This window comes from Cynocephalus volans, chromosome X (genome assembly GCF_027409185.1).
Source record: "Cynocephalus volans isolate mCynVol1 chromosome X, mCynVol1.pri, whole genome shotgun sequence".
Taxonomy (NCBI): Eukaryota; Metazoa; Chordata; class Mammalia; order Dermoptera; family Cynocephalidae; genus Cynocephalus; species Cynocephalus volans.
Genome location: NC_084478.1, coordinates 11,954,557 through 11,970,529, shown reverse-complemented (window position 1 = coordinate 11,970,529; position 15,973 = coordinate 11,954,557). Strand labels below are relative to the sequence as shown.

Here is a 15,973-nt window from a genome sequence, read left to right as displayed (position 1 = left end):
ACTTGTTAGAGTGCTGTGCTGGGAGCACGGCACGCTCCTGCCGCGGGTTCGGATCCTATATAGGAATGACTGGTGCACTCACTGGCTGAGTGCCGGTCACGAAAAATAAATAAATAAATAAATAAATAAATAAATAAATAAATAAATAAATAAATAAATAAATAAATAAATAAATAAATAAAAGGGCAGATAATTCCTCAAGTACAGGTCATGAATTTCTCCCCTAGAGTACAGGGACTCTTCTCTTTCCACAGACCAGGAAAACAGCTCTTGTGATTACTCAGAGCAACACACTCCTTGCTTTGGCACAAACTGTGTAAATAGCTGCTTCTGTACTATTACGGGTCTGACTGAAAGCACACAGGTACTATTGACACTGTGTGGTGCCTCTTCAGACGCTCCAAACACAGCTTCTAGGAGAGTGCATGGTGGGCAAGCCTAAGGGTCTTCCCTAACCACTTGACGACAGTTAGTGCTTCCCCCTTGACTACAGTAATGGGTTTCAGCGAAATTAGTCAGCTGTCTCTTAGCAGCTGTGCCTGTAACCACACAATAGATAGTGGATGCTGTGACATTTATTACTTTAGTTTTTAAGTTTCAACCTTTGCTTAAAAGATTTCAGGGATTGAATACATTTTTTAAAGGCTGCTGAATACGTTACTTTAAAAGAAACCCAACCCTACTTAAACAACTTTTAAAAACTTGTTATTTATAAGGCAATATTTAGGCCTGAAACCACCTACCTGTTAAGGAACAGGACTTATATTAAAGCAACAAACAGTGAACACAAACTGAACAGTGAAGCACAAACTTGCTATGGTGTCTAAAATACAAAATCAATTTTTGCTTCGGGGGAGGTAAAAATGTTTGAACAGCAAGATAAATTAGAGGCCATAGCTTATGCTTATCTTATAAAGCCTTTGATGGAGATACGTTAAAGATATTTTAAAAGCTACTTAAAATTGGGAAGAGGATTTAGCAGTTGAAGGGAAGCACCTTAGAAATAAAAAACAAACAGCAGGGAGAAGCAAGCAGTTTCGTCTGGTGCAGACATGATCGCGGTGAGGCAATCGGCAACGAGACCAGGGCAAGTCCCGTTGATGAGCGTCACGAATACTCTGGAAGATGGCACGCACAGTAAAAATCATCACGTGCACACGGAAGCCGGCCATGGGCCCCCGACTACCACAGGATGCTGGATGCCATGCAGATCGCGGAGCGAGGATGCTGAGTGGATGGCATTGGCCACGTGCTGGTGCAAGGGCTATGCCGGCCTCCGCCCCTGCTGCATCTTGAGGTCCAGCAGGGCTCCATCTCCGAGGCTCACTGCTCCTCCCTGCCCGGGGCTTCCAACCACTCACGCCCAGGCCTCTGGCCCTCAGTGCCCTCTGTCTGCAGAATCCTTCCTCCTGCTCCCCTTTCAAAGTAGCCGGCCCTAGGTTGCTGGGGCCCACAGGCTTGCTCCTCTGAAGTGCCCCCACCTGGGCATCGCCCCTTCTCTCCTCCCCCAACTCAAAAGCCTGGCCCTCGGTGCAGCTGATTTCAGTTGGAACACGAGGAGGAAAATAATCACAGAGCAGCCTCAAGCGATATCATTTACCCATGTGGCCGCTAACAGCCGGATCACATGTAATGCCATGAAGTGAAGGAAAGCCTGTGCAGTGGCAGGGAGGTGGCAGGGCAGAGACCTCACAGGCCCCAGCGGCTGCACAGCCCACCTGAAAGTCGCTCTCTGAGAGCAGCTCGGCCCGGGCTACTCACATCTCTTCCTGAGCTTCATCCAGCACTTTCTCAAAAAGGCAGCGTCTGCAGCTTGCCTCCCAGAGGAGCGGGCGCAGGGGGCTGCTTGCAAACACGTGGTCCCTTTCCAGCCACGCAAGACTTGGGTCTGAGCCCTTGTGCTTCACAGAGTGACTTGGGTGCCAGCAGCATCTGCATCAATGGAGAGCCCGTGAGGAGCGCAGTCTGGGCCCCGCTCCAGACCTGCTCCATCAGCGTCTGCATTTCCACCAGATCCCTGGGTGACCGCGCACACACGAACGCTTGCGAGCCCCTGGCGTGACGCGCATTCTCTCGCACCTCTCTGATCACTGGGGGGCACAGAGCTGCCTCTTGGCTCCTGACAAAAGGCGAGCTTCCCTCTTTACTCACTTATTGCGAGTATCAGCTCCCTCCGCTGGGCAAATCCGATGAGGCGCTCGGAGTCTCTGGAGACCACCACGGGGAAGCCGTTGTAGTCGGTGACCTTGATGAGCGTCTCCACGTCCTCCACGGTCATGCGGTCCTGGGTGAGCACCGACAGCGGCGGCTCTCCCGGCCGGGACCGCATGATGTCGGTGGCCAGCGTGCAGTGGGTGAACTCATCCTTCACATCCAGGAAGGGGTCGCCGTTCAAGTGGATGTGGGCCTCGTAGATGCCTTCTTTCCCAAAGGCATTGGCCACCAACTTGCTGGTCACAGCCGCCACCATGAGGGGCACAATGTACTCCAGACCACCCGTGAACTCGAACATGATGACCACCAACGACACTGTCATCCTGGTAACGCCACCTGCAACACAAGACACGAGTGAGATTCCGAAGCCTGACCCCGGATCCTCGGGAGGGCACGATGTGTGGAAATGGATAGACGGCTGTAAATGATCCTCACACGTGTTCCAAGGGGACATTCCCACATGCCGCCCATGCTCAGGCCTCAGGAACAGATGCCAGGTTCTTTTCAACGTGGCATCGCGTCAGGGAGCTGTAAGTCACACCTGGCTGGGGGCTCTGCTCCAACGAGGGACCCTGGCTTGTCCACTCACCTAGGCCCACACGTCTGGCTTTTGGGCGAGTGGATCTGACTGAACAAGCAACCCCATAAGCCTTGTAATTTTAGGATTCTTAGGGACTAGAGAGAGGAGAGAGACCCAGCTTTGTGTCCCTTGGTATTCAAAGGGAGAATCCATACTGACTCCTGGTCTTCCAGGGAGTTTAAACCAAGGTTTCTCAACTTCAGCACTAGGGACATTTGGGACTGGAGCATTCTTTGTTGTCAGGGGCTGTCTTGTACACTATAGCATGTTTAGCAGCATCTCTGGTCTCTACCCAATAGATGCAAGTGGCAACTCCCTCCCCAGATGTGACAACCTAAAGTGTCTTCAGATACTGCCAAGTGTCCCTGAAAGGCAGTATCACTCCTGGTTAAGAACTACTGTTCTAGGTGGTATCGCTGTAAGATGGTGGAGACTCCATCAGCCTGGGCCCCTGAATGACTGGGTGGGAAGAATCTTCTGTTCACCCATGTTTTTTACAAATATATATGTGTGTGTGTATATATAGTGAGCAAGATATAAGCCTTGGTGTGTGAGCCACCGAGATTTGGGGGGATTCTCCTTATAGCAGCACAACCTAGCCTATCCTGAGTAATGGAAATGTTCAAGTCCACGCCTTCCTTCTCGCCAGTCCTCTAAGCCAGCTCAGTGCCCCCCCCCTCCCTGCCCCACCCCTGGTTGTACCTAGGCAGGCTGCAGCTCCCACCATTGCATAAAGCCCTGGTGTGACGCAGTCTGCTCTGGGCCTGCACCAGTTCCGGAAGATGATCCAGTCACGGTGATGGTAAGCCAGCTACTCCACGCCGATGCCCACCATCCTGCCCGCCATTGCTCCCACGGCCATGCTGGGGATGAAGAGGCCCGACGGGATCTTGAGGGAGCACAGAGAAAAGCGGCATGAGGGAAGGCAGCTGAGTCCCCCTTCCCGATCCCCAGGAACCATGGTGCCCCCTCGACAAGCTTGCATTTTGCTCAGCCTTCAAAGGAGGCACCGTTCTTCAAAATCAGTCAGCTGGGAAAAGGTGGGACAAGTGATTTGACCTCCTTAGTCAGTCGAATCTACTGCAACATGGAGAGAAAGCCCTTTTACACTTTCATTTCTTCCCCTGCAAAGTCTGGCCCAGTTTGCCTGCTGTGGATTAAAGAATGATAAGCCCCAGTGCAAATACCATTCAAAGTGAACATCTGTCACTTGAGACACTCGTGACTTTCTCTCTCCCCTTGCTATGTCATTCAGGTTGGCTTTTAAAATTAAATGTCAAGGCACAGCATGAAAACGGAAAAGGGACTGCAACTGCTCCCTGGTAAAATAAAGAAGTTGAACGCACAATCGCAGCTGCCCCCGAACTTCCAAAAAGCTTTCAAAGACTTCCCGCTCTGTTTATAGACAGTGGATACCAGTCAGAGAGAGACGAGGGAGGCAGTTTCATCTTCCAAACCAACTACATCTTCCGAGAAGTATCCTGAATATATTCTAGCCACATTAGCGGCAGCGAAGAAACAGACTATGTAAACTGAATGATCTTAGAAGTAGCGTGTTGCCTACTTTGCTGACTGCAAATGCATTTTAGTTTGTCTGGTGACCGTACACGTGCTATAGGACACTCCCAACTACTCTGTGTTCATTGAGACGTGAGCGCAGACCCTGAGCCACAGCTGCATTTATGTCGCCCCAGGTGGTCATCAGTCTGAGGATGCCAGGCGAACTGAAGTTCAGATCCTTGGGCGTGATTTCTAGAGTCTGGAATATTCCTTAGGAAATTGCTCCTATATGGGCTCCCCCTTAGTCCACAGCCATTTAATCCCCTGTAACTTCAAAGTAAAGTCTCAGGAAGCACCAGAAGATGCTCCAGCATCTTCCTTGGACACAAAAATTAATTCCTTTGCAAGGAGAGGATGGATCAGACACAGTCAGCTGTTTAATAAAGTCTACCCATCCTTGTTCTTAAGACACAGATTCGGGTTTGTGTTTGACCACTACACACCCAGAGACACCGTTTCTTAGACTTTTTTTGAAAAAGAGAATTCATAGAAATACCACACAGAAAGCAAAAGTAATGGAACACATCAGGGGCTCTGGGGGGTGGGTAATGTTGTGCTTCTGGTCCTGAGTGCTGGTTACACAAGCATGTGGGTTTTGTGAAAATTCATTAAGCTGTATGCATCTCTATATGATACTCTTTTATCACACTCTAACACTCTAATAAAAGTTTCATTTTGTTTTTTAAGTAAGCAATAGCAGCACTATTCACAATAGCCAAAAGGTGGAAACAACGCAAATGTCCATCAAAGGATGAGTGGATAAACAACGTGTGGGGGAATCTACAGAGTGGAACACTCTTCAGCCAGAAAAGGAATGAAGGGCTGACACGTGCTACAATGTGGATATCCCTTGAAAACACTGTGCAAAGTGAAAAAAGCCAGTCCCACAAGGACGGTCTGAAATGAATTAATTTAATTAAAATGAACTGTCCGAAATAGGCAAACCTATAGAGACAGAAAGCAGATTGGTTTTTGCTAGGGGCTGCTGGGGCAGAGAATAGGGAGGGACTGCTAATGGACATGGGGTCTCCTATGAAGGGGAAGAAAATGTTCTGAAACTTGACCGAGGTGATGGTTGCACAACATTGTGAATGTACTTAATACCACTAACACGTACACTTTAAAATGATCAATTTCACGTTATGTAAACTTTACCTCAATTTTTTTTAAAAAAAGCAATAACAACTTAATGTCAGGTTCCTTGAAAGAAAGCTCTTTAGGAAGTGCTTTCAAAGTATGTCTGACTTTAATGCAGTGTTTAAAAGCAGGAAGAAAGAAGCTGTCTCTTCTCTGGCTTTAGGAACAGAAATGAGGAAAGCACTCGGTGTCATCCACAGCTCTTGAGGACACTCCTCGTCAGGAGACGATGTGTGCAAAGAGCCCCCGTCGTGGCCCCAGCCCCACCCAGACTGGGAGGCCATCACGTGGTGTGCAGCGTAGGTGCTGCCACACAGTCTCAGAACTCTGGGTTTGCATCTGTCTCTCCCAGAGGCATGTGCTCTTTAGGGACAGCATTCTGTTTTGAGTGCTGTACACCTTGGACTTAGCACAGAGCCTCGATACAGCGGATGCTCAATGCATGCTCATCGATTCAAACTGGGCCACACACGGGCTTGTCCCACCACCTGGCATCACCCTGCCAGCAGGCAAAGCTGTGGTCACCCCTGGTCTGGGAGTGAGATGAAGTGAGCTCCATGCCCAGCTCTGTCTCCCATATACTGTGGGTCTGATTAGGCCACTCCGGGTCTCTGAGTCTCAGCTTCCTCACTTGTAAAATGGGATTAAAACCTTATTTCACAGGCTTGTTGGTTATTAAAGAATTGTGTCCTGATGATTGAAAGAATGTCAAGTGCCCATCACATGAGAACATTCAAGAAAGGTCGGATCCCCTTTTCCTCCCATGACAATTTTGTTCAGGAGAGTAGGGTGCTGTCCCAAGGAGGACATGGGCTCTTCCCCCCACCAGCACCCACCCTCACTTTCTTCCCCTTCACTTACCTTCATGCCAAAGGTAAATATGGTGATGACGATCTTGAAGATCAGCGCCAGGGCCAGCTGCCACATGGCTGTGTAAACGCCAAACCCAGCTGGCCAGTCTGGAATGTCATCCACAGGCCGGGTCATGTTGGGGTCATTGATGTAGTCACACAGCTGGGAGGACTCAAAGGCCCCACAGTCGTTGAACATCTCAGAAATGAGCTCACTGGTGCTCTGGCGTGTGTAGGGACTGGGGTAGGCAATGACAGCAGTGATGGCAGTCACCACAATGATCTCCAGCACCGGGTACTTCCCTAGCCGGGTGGTCTTGCACCTCCTGCCCCAGGCGATGTTGCAGCAGATGAAGAGGATTCCCCACAAGCCCCCAAACACCCCAAGCAGGATGAAGGGGAAGAGTTCAGCGATGTACCAGGGCGTGTGTTATTCCACATTAAATAGAACAAGGTGGCTGTTCCCAAAGGGATTGATGGATCGCAACGTGAAGGCCACAACCTGGGCCGCCAAAAATGACCTCCACAATGTCTCCGAGAGAAAGTAGTAACTGATCTGGAATGAAGAAGTCGCAAATTAGTGACTGGCCAGAGAAAGAGCTGCTCAGAATTCAGGCCCTTTGGTCAGCAGCCACCTGCTGGTGCCCACCGTGAGACACACTGGGACCAAACATGGACGAACGGCACTCACTTCATCAGTCAGTCCAGGTTTGACTATAACAAAATGCACCAATGAAGATACCAAAGGGATCTACTTGTGTCTAAAAGTAAAATGGATACTAAGAAAGGTGGCTTAAGCCACTTCTTTTAAGAGAAAAATAGTTAATCATAATTCTGTTCATAGCACAGAGACCCTCCTAAAAGCAAATAAACCTCTGGATTTGATTCAGGGGTTGGAAAACTCTGGCCCACAGGTCAACTCTGGCCCACCAAAAGTATTCATAAGGCACACGAGTTAAGAATGGTTTTTACATTTTTAAATGGTTGGAGGAGAAAAAAAGGTTTTTTTGAGTTGAACTACTCAGAAGAACAATATTTTGTGACGTGAAAACTATAGAAAATTCTAATTTCACGGTAAAAGGCCACAAAGAAAGTTAAAATTGCATAATGATAAACACACACACACACACACACACACACACACACACAGAGGATGTTAAAAAAATAAAATTCTAATTTCAGTGCCCATGGGAACATAGCCATGCCCATTCACAGACTATGTGTTGTCTATGGCTGTTTCCATGCCACATGGCCAAGTTGGACAGTTGCAGCAGAAACTGTGTGGCCCACAGAGCCTGAAATATTTCCCATTTGGCCCTTTACGGAAAACGTTTGCCAACCAGCTAACCCCTGGAATGATCCATTCGTGTTACCAAAACCAAAAATGCTTAATTCAGTTGGCTCTGAGAAACAGAGAAGACACTATAAATCTTCAAAAAAAAGTCATGTTGGAAAAGGAAGATGCTCAGCATTCTAATAACGCAACTTTGGGGGATATACAGATGTTTGAATCCATGGCAACCCCTTTTCTTTCGCCTAATCCTATCTCTTGTATTGAAAAGGACTTTGACTACAGGGAGCATTGTCTTGCTCCATTTTCAGACCTGCCGCATTTTGTAAATGTCAAGTAATGGCTTTCTTCCTAAAGGCGTGCTGGAGCGTTTTGCCTAAGGCTTTGAGAATTCAACTCAGTGCCAATCTCAGTGACTAACTTCATATACTGGGGTCCTCTCCGCCAAAACGGTGTCCTTTAGGATACAGAAACATTACCATGGCTACATAACCTCTACCTCCAACCTCTCCTACAATTGGCTAAAATGGAGTGAATGTTTACCACCGAGCTGGCAATTTACACGCCTGTAATCACAGATTAGTTAGACACCAAGTGAGTCACTCCATGAATTTCATGGTCAATTTCTTTTCCCATTGTGTAATACATAACGGGACAGTGTTATCGCTTGTCAGTGCCATTTACATAACTTCAAAGTGCCTCCTTCTGGACACTGCTCTGCCAAGTAATCAATTTCTCAAATAGCTATTACAGTCCTTCACAACCTCAGCACTCATCAGAATCACTGGGAATCAGGAAATATTGAGAATTGGCTCTCCCCAGAGAGATTTGATGTAATTGGCCCCGGGTGCATCCAGGGTGTGAGGAGTTGTACAGCCTCCCCAGGTGAATCTACCGTGCAGCCCAGGTGGAGAACCACTGCTCCATTCCGGGAAAATGTAGCACAAGTAGCCCTAATTTCTCAATATTTAAGAGATGCACCTGAAACACTCTTGGTTCTTTCACAAATTCCTGCTACTGAGCGTCATGTCACCTGTGGTGACTTGGGGAGGGTCATGAAGTCAGCGAATCTTCAGATTGTTAAAGGGGTGTGCACAGGACCATTTTCATCTCAGGAACTACTGACAGATCCGTATCCTAATTCAAAGAGAGGGAGCACGCGAGGGAAAGAGCCCATGTGAGCAGGTCGTGCGTGTCTTCCTGAAGAACTCAATGAGCTCCTCCCTACAGGACATGCCAGAGGCCTCCTAGCTGTGCAGTCAGCTGGTGTTTCTTGAACGAGCCTTTAACTGATGGCAAACTAGTGGTGGTGACACCAGGCCGTAACAGGTGGTAGTTGGCCTAATGGATCCTGTGCTCTGGGGATCTCAGATCCCTTTATTTAAGGGATGTTTTATTATGCCTGACACAATCCTGCCCTTTTGTGTTGCCTTGAATAAAATTTCCTATAATTTTTTGTCAGTTAGTGAATGTGGATTTGGACCACAGGGTACAGTTTAAAAGCATAATAGCACTTAGAAAATTACAAGCATCTAAATTACCTGAGCCTTTGCCAGCCATGACATGTGGTGAATTGAACAGTGTAATAGGTATTTTGTAATTCTCTAAAATGATTTGACAAAATTCTCATGATCAAATTAGGGACTAAAGAGGGAAAATTCATTCTCAATGGATGCCAAAATCCAATGACTTGCTTTAACTTGGATTCATTGAGACTGAAGCAAGCAGGGCTTTCACAAGGTTCATTGCAGTGGATTTGTGACTTCTTATTTTTAACTTTAAAACCAGAACACTTTCTGGTAAGTAATATTTGTAAGAGTCTTCATTTCTTGTAAAGAACACAAACATCAACTCAGAGTAAGTTCTAAGACATGATTTCATATACGAGGATACTTCAAAAAGTTCATGGAAAGATTTGTATTTTAAGTCTATTTTTCCACGACCTTCTTGAAGTCCTTGTATAGTTGATAGTGGTTCTACTGATAAAGCGAACAGAAGCAGAAAGAGAGACTCTTACCCAGTTTTCTCTAAATTCCCAAATCCAAGAAACTATGAGTGTTCACTTTTAAATGTGCCTTATAGAACTTATACCTAAGAAGGCAGCAGATACCCCACGTCTTGGAGTATTCAAGACAAATAAATAATTTTTCTCTAAGTTTGCATTTTAAAAAATGTTTCCAAAGGAACATTCATTTTAAATAATAAAAATGTTTTGGAATCAAATGCTATGAGGATGAGCATTTTTTTAAATGTATGTAGGCGCATTGCAATCAAAATTTGTTTTTAAATAGTTTGGTTAGTATCTTTGCTAAAATGAAAGAATAGCTCCATGTCTCAACTGAGGTTGGTGCACATATTTAGTAGGGCTTTGACCAGGAGGAGCTTCTTTTTATCCATGAACCGAAATTTACTTTTATTTTCTTTTAAAATAATTTACTTTTATTTACTTCAATTTACTTTTACTTACTTATTTTCCTTTTTACTCTGCCCTTTTCCTCCAAGAACTGGGATAGGTACTGCCTTCTTAGGTTAAGAATTTCAAGCTCTACTATGAAAATTTTGCTACTGCTGAGTCATAATGACTAAACTTAGGTTATTTGGTTCCTGATACTTTAAAAGATTGTTATAATCTCTGTTCTTAATGGAGAAATGAACCTATTATATCCATATTTACATATGGTTAAAAGAAATTACAAAAACAAGCACTATGTACCCACTCCCAAGTTTAAGAAATAGAAGAGTGGGTCCCTTTGAAAGGCCTGTGTTCACTCCCCAATAGAAACGTCCTCCTTCCCTTCACCACTTCCAATCATTTCTTTGCCTTTCTTTATGCTTTAGCACATACATTGTTTCGTTTTGGCTGTTTATGGACTTTATTATAGAAAGTAGCATCCTTTATATATTCTTTGCAACTTAGTTTTTCACTTGATGTCACATTGTTCAGTTTCATCCACATGGATGTGTTCCTGGTACTTTTGTTATATAAGAAATGTCAATGCTCCTCTGGGTAGTTCACGTCTTTTGAGTTCAGCTATCACCACTAAAGATGCCCACTTCAAGTGAACACCAAGTCCGGCCAGCCCTCAAAGACAGAGCTCATACTCGAGCTCCAAGTCTGTCTGTAAGATCACAAGCTGAGGCTCACACCTCTGGTTCCTGGAAGAGGAAGACGGGACTGCCCATCATGCCCTTTGTTTCTGCTTTATATTTTCCACCAATTCCCCACTGGCCATCTCCTTATTTTGGAAATATTTGAGTCAACAACACCTATCAGTGGGTGGTGGGATCATAAACTAAGACACCAGGGTGCCTTAGGCTTTAGGTGTCAGATAAAATGCAGTCAGCTCTGCTATAATACTTGTTTAGAAAATGCAAATTTGTTCTAATGCTATCTATATATTAGGGAAGAATTTGAGCATAACACAAATTTCATGTCTGTTTATGCACAATTTGCTCTGGGAGAAATACGAGGTGAATGCAGAACACCGTACCCAGCTGAACTGAGCTATGTAGGGAAACACAAAACATACATACGCACATGCCTCAAACATCAACCAGTTCACACGTGTGCTGGGGAGCCACACCCGTGCACGCCGCTGTCACAGCTTCCCCTCCAGGTCCAGATAACCCTCCTGCAGCCCCTTCACAGTAACTCACAAGCTGCAGCCCTTCTGACGCCCACTTCCACAGCCAACTTCAAGTTTTTTCAAGAAGAAACATACTTATCATAGTATTGACATATTTCTTGGCCATTTAATGTGTAAAACTGTGCTGCTGTTTTTACTAGCCTATTTTTTTATTTGTATCACTGATGAAGTTTTTGAGTATTGTGTTCCTAACCCTTTTTCTCCATAAGCGCTTTTTTTTTTTTTAAATTGCGTGATTTTGCATGGCATGGTGATGTTTACGAATGCATATGTCACACTGTAGCAGAACTGACTGTACTGAGAAAATACGATGGTAATACGGCTTGTTTTTTGGGTTCCTGAAGCAATTTGTTAATATAAACCATCCAAAATTCAGCATGACATATTAAGATTTATTCCCTATCTTTCCTGAAACAAGACCATATTGAATTTTTCTTTTGACCATCTTTCAATGACTCAGCCCTACCTGTAACTGCCTGGACCTGCGTCAGTGGTGGAGGGCACCACCCAATGGTGGGGACGTGTCGCCACAACTGGTGCACAACTACATCTTCAAACTCACCATCTCTACCGCCTGTGGGCCTTGCTGCAGCACCAACTTATAGAACTGAATTGCATTGATTCGAGGGATAATACGAGAATTTTTAAAATTATTTCTGGCTAAAATTTTCACTGTCTGAGCTCTTTGCGAATCAGCTCAATTATCATTTTTCTGCCCAGTAGATCCTTGTAGGTTTCAAGTTCAGTCTCAGGCATTCCCCTTGATGTTTGAGGTCACTTCCCTCATACTTTGGTTACATGAAAGTGCTGAAAACTATAAGAACGCTAAATTCACAAGGGTAAATTCACAGTGAATGTGGTGAAAGTGAAATTAAGTTTTGTAAAGATTGCTATTACCTGGTCATCAGAAGAGCAGAATGTGGCAAGGGAGTTTAATCATCAGTGAACTTTCATAGCAACAAACCTCCGCTATTGCCCTTTTTTCACATTATATCATAGGCGCACTTCCGAGTCATCCCAGTGCCAATTTATGCGTGTGGTTAATGAACTGATTCCACAGGCCTTAAGAGTTATGCCTGGTTTACTACGACAATGGTTTAATCATCTGAGAAGCGATAAAGCAGAAATCTTGGATACAGAGTATGAATCCTGAACTCACAGTTGACCAGCTTGTTGGCCTTGGGCAAGTTCCTTAACCTCTCTGCGCTAGTTTCTTCAACTACCAAATGCACAATAATCGTACCTGCCTCATAGTCTACTGTGAGGAGTAAATGAGTTAGTAAAATGAGCTCATGCTCAGAACTGTGCTTGGCACAACAGTGCTACGGACGTCTTTGCTATTCTTTTTATTGGTACAAAAGAAATTCAGCCACGACTCACCTCGGGTATGCCAGAGCCGCAGGAATATGGTGCAAACACACGCACCAGGGAGACGGCCAGAAACACAAACAGCAACGCCCACAGGATGTACATTAAGTAATTCAGAATGTAAGCACTGGCACCCTAAACAGACACAAAGGAAGAGGACATGAGCCATGGCAAACCTGAGCAACATACCCATGCCACCCCTCTGTCGGGAGAGCAGACGCTTTGATGGGATCGGGCAGGCCCAGTCCCTGTCTTGTAAAAACAAAAAGGCCAGAGTCGGTTTTATCGGCTGTCGCCATCGCTACAGTGGGTACACACAACACAGCACCGGTGTTCCTCCAGGAGCTGTTCACGTGCACATTCCACCGGTTGACGTCTCAGAGGCAACCGAAGCCGTGAATGACGCTCGATTTTAATCACCACTTGCACTAGAGCTAATGAACGGTGTGATGCAGAAAATTCTGTCTTCAAAGCCTGGAAGGCCTGTCTTTCTTGTCTGCGGTGGACTGGTCTCTCCTAGCTTTCATCGAGGCCATGCTCACACCCCAGGAAGCAACCACACTGGCGATGAGCAAGGAGCTGTGGTTTGGAATGCTGCTACTCAGGTGAGCTGCCTGCCCCAGCAGCCTCAGCATGCCTTTGGAGCTTGCCAGAAATGCAGAGTCTCAGGTCCCATTTGAGAGGCACTACTTGAGGGAAAACTTGATCATCTCCCTCAGAATACTTCACTGATTCCAAATTATCTGGTATGTGGGGAGCATTTTTCTGAACCAAACACAAGGTCTGGGGTCTTTTCAGTTGAGGACCTGGTCTGCTGAGTGGAGTCTGCATTTCTTTAGGCCTCAGCTTCTTGCTACCATCTGGATGACTCAAGTGAGGGCGGAAGGAAAGAGAGGTCACCTACAAGTCAGGCCATGGACACAGCCACATGTGTTCCTATTAAATGCAAAACACATTCCAGAAGACTGCTCTGGCCTTTACAAGCACATATATTCACACCCTATGTGGTGAGATATCGGACAGAGGAATATCTTTCACCCACTTAAATATGTACTTTTTTTGGAGGCTAAAAATAACTTCTCACTCCTACTAACAGTAATTCTTTGAACCAAAGTATAAATATTAAAAGTAGTTGAAAAGATGGATGGCCATATTTCCCCAAAACACATATTGCAAGTAGGAGAGAAGAAATAAAATACGGCGCCCAGCCACCTCCGCCTGCCCACGCCCATAGGCCCAAGTAGAGAGTTTCTTTTAGGAAAGAACAGAGAGCACTGAGAATGTGTGAGATTTCAAGATCTCTTTCTACTTCTGAGATTTGAAGAAATTCATTTTCAATTCCAATGAGAAAGGGGTTTAGCAAAATGGCAAAGTGCATTCCAAATGTCTTCAGCTGTGCTAAGTTGGTCAGGCAAAAAAACTGGGGCAGGGAGGAGATGTATAAAGAGATTACATGTACCTTCCAAGAACTGTTCTAGTTGAACGGTTCTCACATCACCCCTAATGTGAAGCTTGGCTCCTAGCTCCCCTCACCTGGCTTTCTGATCCTTCAATGACCCAAAGTCATTGTGGTAAGCACTGAATTTGGTAAAAGTTAAGCCTTTCCTGAGCTAAGATTTTTATAAGATGTGAAGCTCTAGGTGCCTTGAAGGGCAAACACTAGGTCTGTGGTTCATCACCACATCCCCTGTGCCTGGGACATTCTCTTCACAGAAGGCCCGGATCATCCTCTGTAATGCGCTCATAAAATGTAGTGGAAGATAACTGAAAGCACAATAAGGTACCAGTTCATACCCACTTGCATGGCTAACATCAAAAGCAGATAATAATAGGTGTTAGCAAGAAGGAGAGCAAATGGGAACCCTCATGCACTGCTGGTGGGAAGGTAAAATGGTGCAGCCACTGTGGAAAACAGTCTGGCAGCTCCTCAAAAGGTCAAACACAGAGTTGCCATCTGACCCAGCAATTCCACTCCTGGGTATACACTCAAGAGAAATGAAACATGTGTCCAAAAATGTTCATAGCAACATCGTTCATAATAGCAAAAAGGTGGAATCAACCCATGTTGTTCAACTGATAAAGTGATACATAAAATATGGTATATCCCCCCACAAATGTGAACAATGAGATTTTAAAATTAAAAAGTGGTAAATGCGTATAGTGAAATATTATTCAGCCATAAAAAGGAATGAATTATTAATTCATGCTACGAGATCAAGGAACTTGGAAAACATTGTGCTAATTGAAAGAAGCCAGACAAAAAAGCCACACATTATATGATTCCATTTACATGAAATCTCCAGAATAGACAAATCTATAGAGACAGAAAATAGAGCAGTTGCCAGGGGCTAGTGGGTTGGGGGGTCATGGGAGTGACTGCTAATGGGTACAGGGTTTCTTGGGGGTTGATGAAAATGTTCTAAAGTAGATTGTGATGACGGTTAATTGTACACTTTAAATGTGGAATGTGAATTATATCTCACTAAAGCTGTTATTCTAAAAAAAGATAATTCATCTTTTCTCCTCAATTAAAAGGTATAAAAATTAATGGTATTTCTTCAGCATGATCAACAAACTATGTTCAGTAAGAAAAATGAAGCCAAATACAAGGCTTTAAAATATATATGTATATAGCACATGAAACAGTGAGGAAGGGTTTTCCAAGTGAAGTCTGGGTGGCTGCATTAGAGCTAGAGAAAAGCAAGTCACACTAGAATTACACCGTGGACTATCATCGCAACAGACACTTGAAGGTGACATCACACTCACGAATCACCCTGCAGGGTTCCAAAGGCATGTGGAATTGCGGGAGTCCCCAGGATGACCCTGCCCAGACACCCACCTCCGACTGATTCACCAGCAGCTCCGACCATTTCTGCCACCGTGGACACTTGTCTCTCTCCTCAAAAGTGGTTTCGTTGGAAGTCCAGCAGCACTGCTCGTGGCTGTACCAGAAGGCAGACAGGCAGACACCTTCCTCAGGTCTGTCATCCACACGACGGCAAGATCGATGACCCCAGCCAAGGTGCCTGGAGGAAGCAGCACAAGCCACTAACAGGAGGCACCCGTGATACAAAGGGAATGCACAACGCAGCAGCCACGCAGGAGCGTGGCGACCACGCAGGCCCCAAAACCAGAGCAGGAATGAACATGCCATGGGCTGTCACTTACATAGGAAGCTTCTCTCATTAACCTCGCAGTCACTGAACACATACGGTGAGGGCAGCAGCAGCCCAGGGAGAGATACAAAGCGCTCAGTGGCTTACATCAGGTAGGAGAGTGAGACACGCAGGTTTACACTCTCATCTCAAGCCACTGGGGCCAA

General features: G+C 45.5%; 1 protein-coding gene and 1 pseudogene across 1 annotated transcript in view; one reads left to right on the top strand and one right to left on the bottom strand.

The window, feature by feature from the left end:
• Positions 1-15,973, top strand: part of LOC134367168 (G-protein coupled receptor 143-like) — a 363,716-nt gene that overhangs the window by 26,749 nt on the left and 320,994 nt on the right. The window lies entirely within an intron of this gene.
• LOC134367021 (H(+)/Cl(-) exchange transporter 4-like) overlaps positions 1-15,973 on the bottom strand; it is a 28,713-nt pseudogene that overhangs the window by 4,387 nt on the left and 8,353 nt on the right.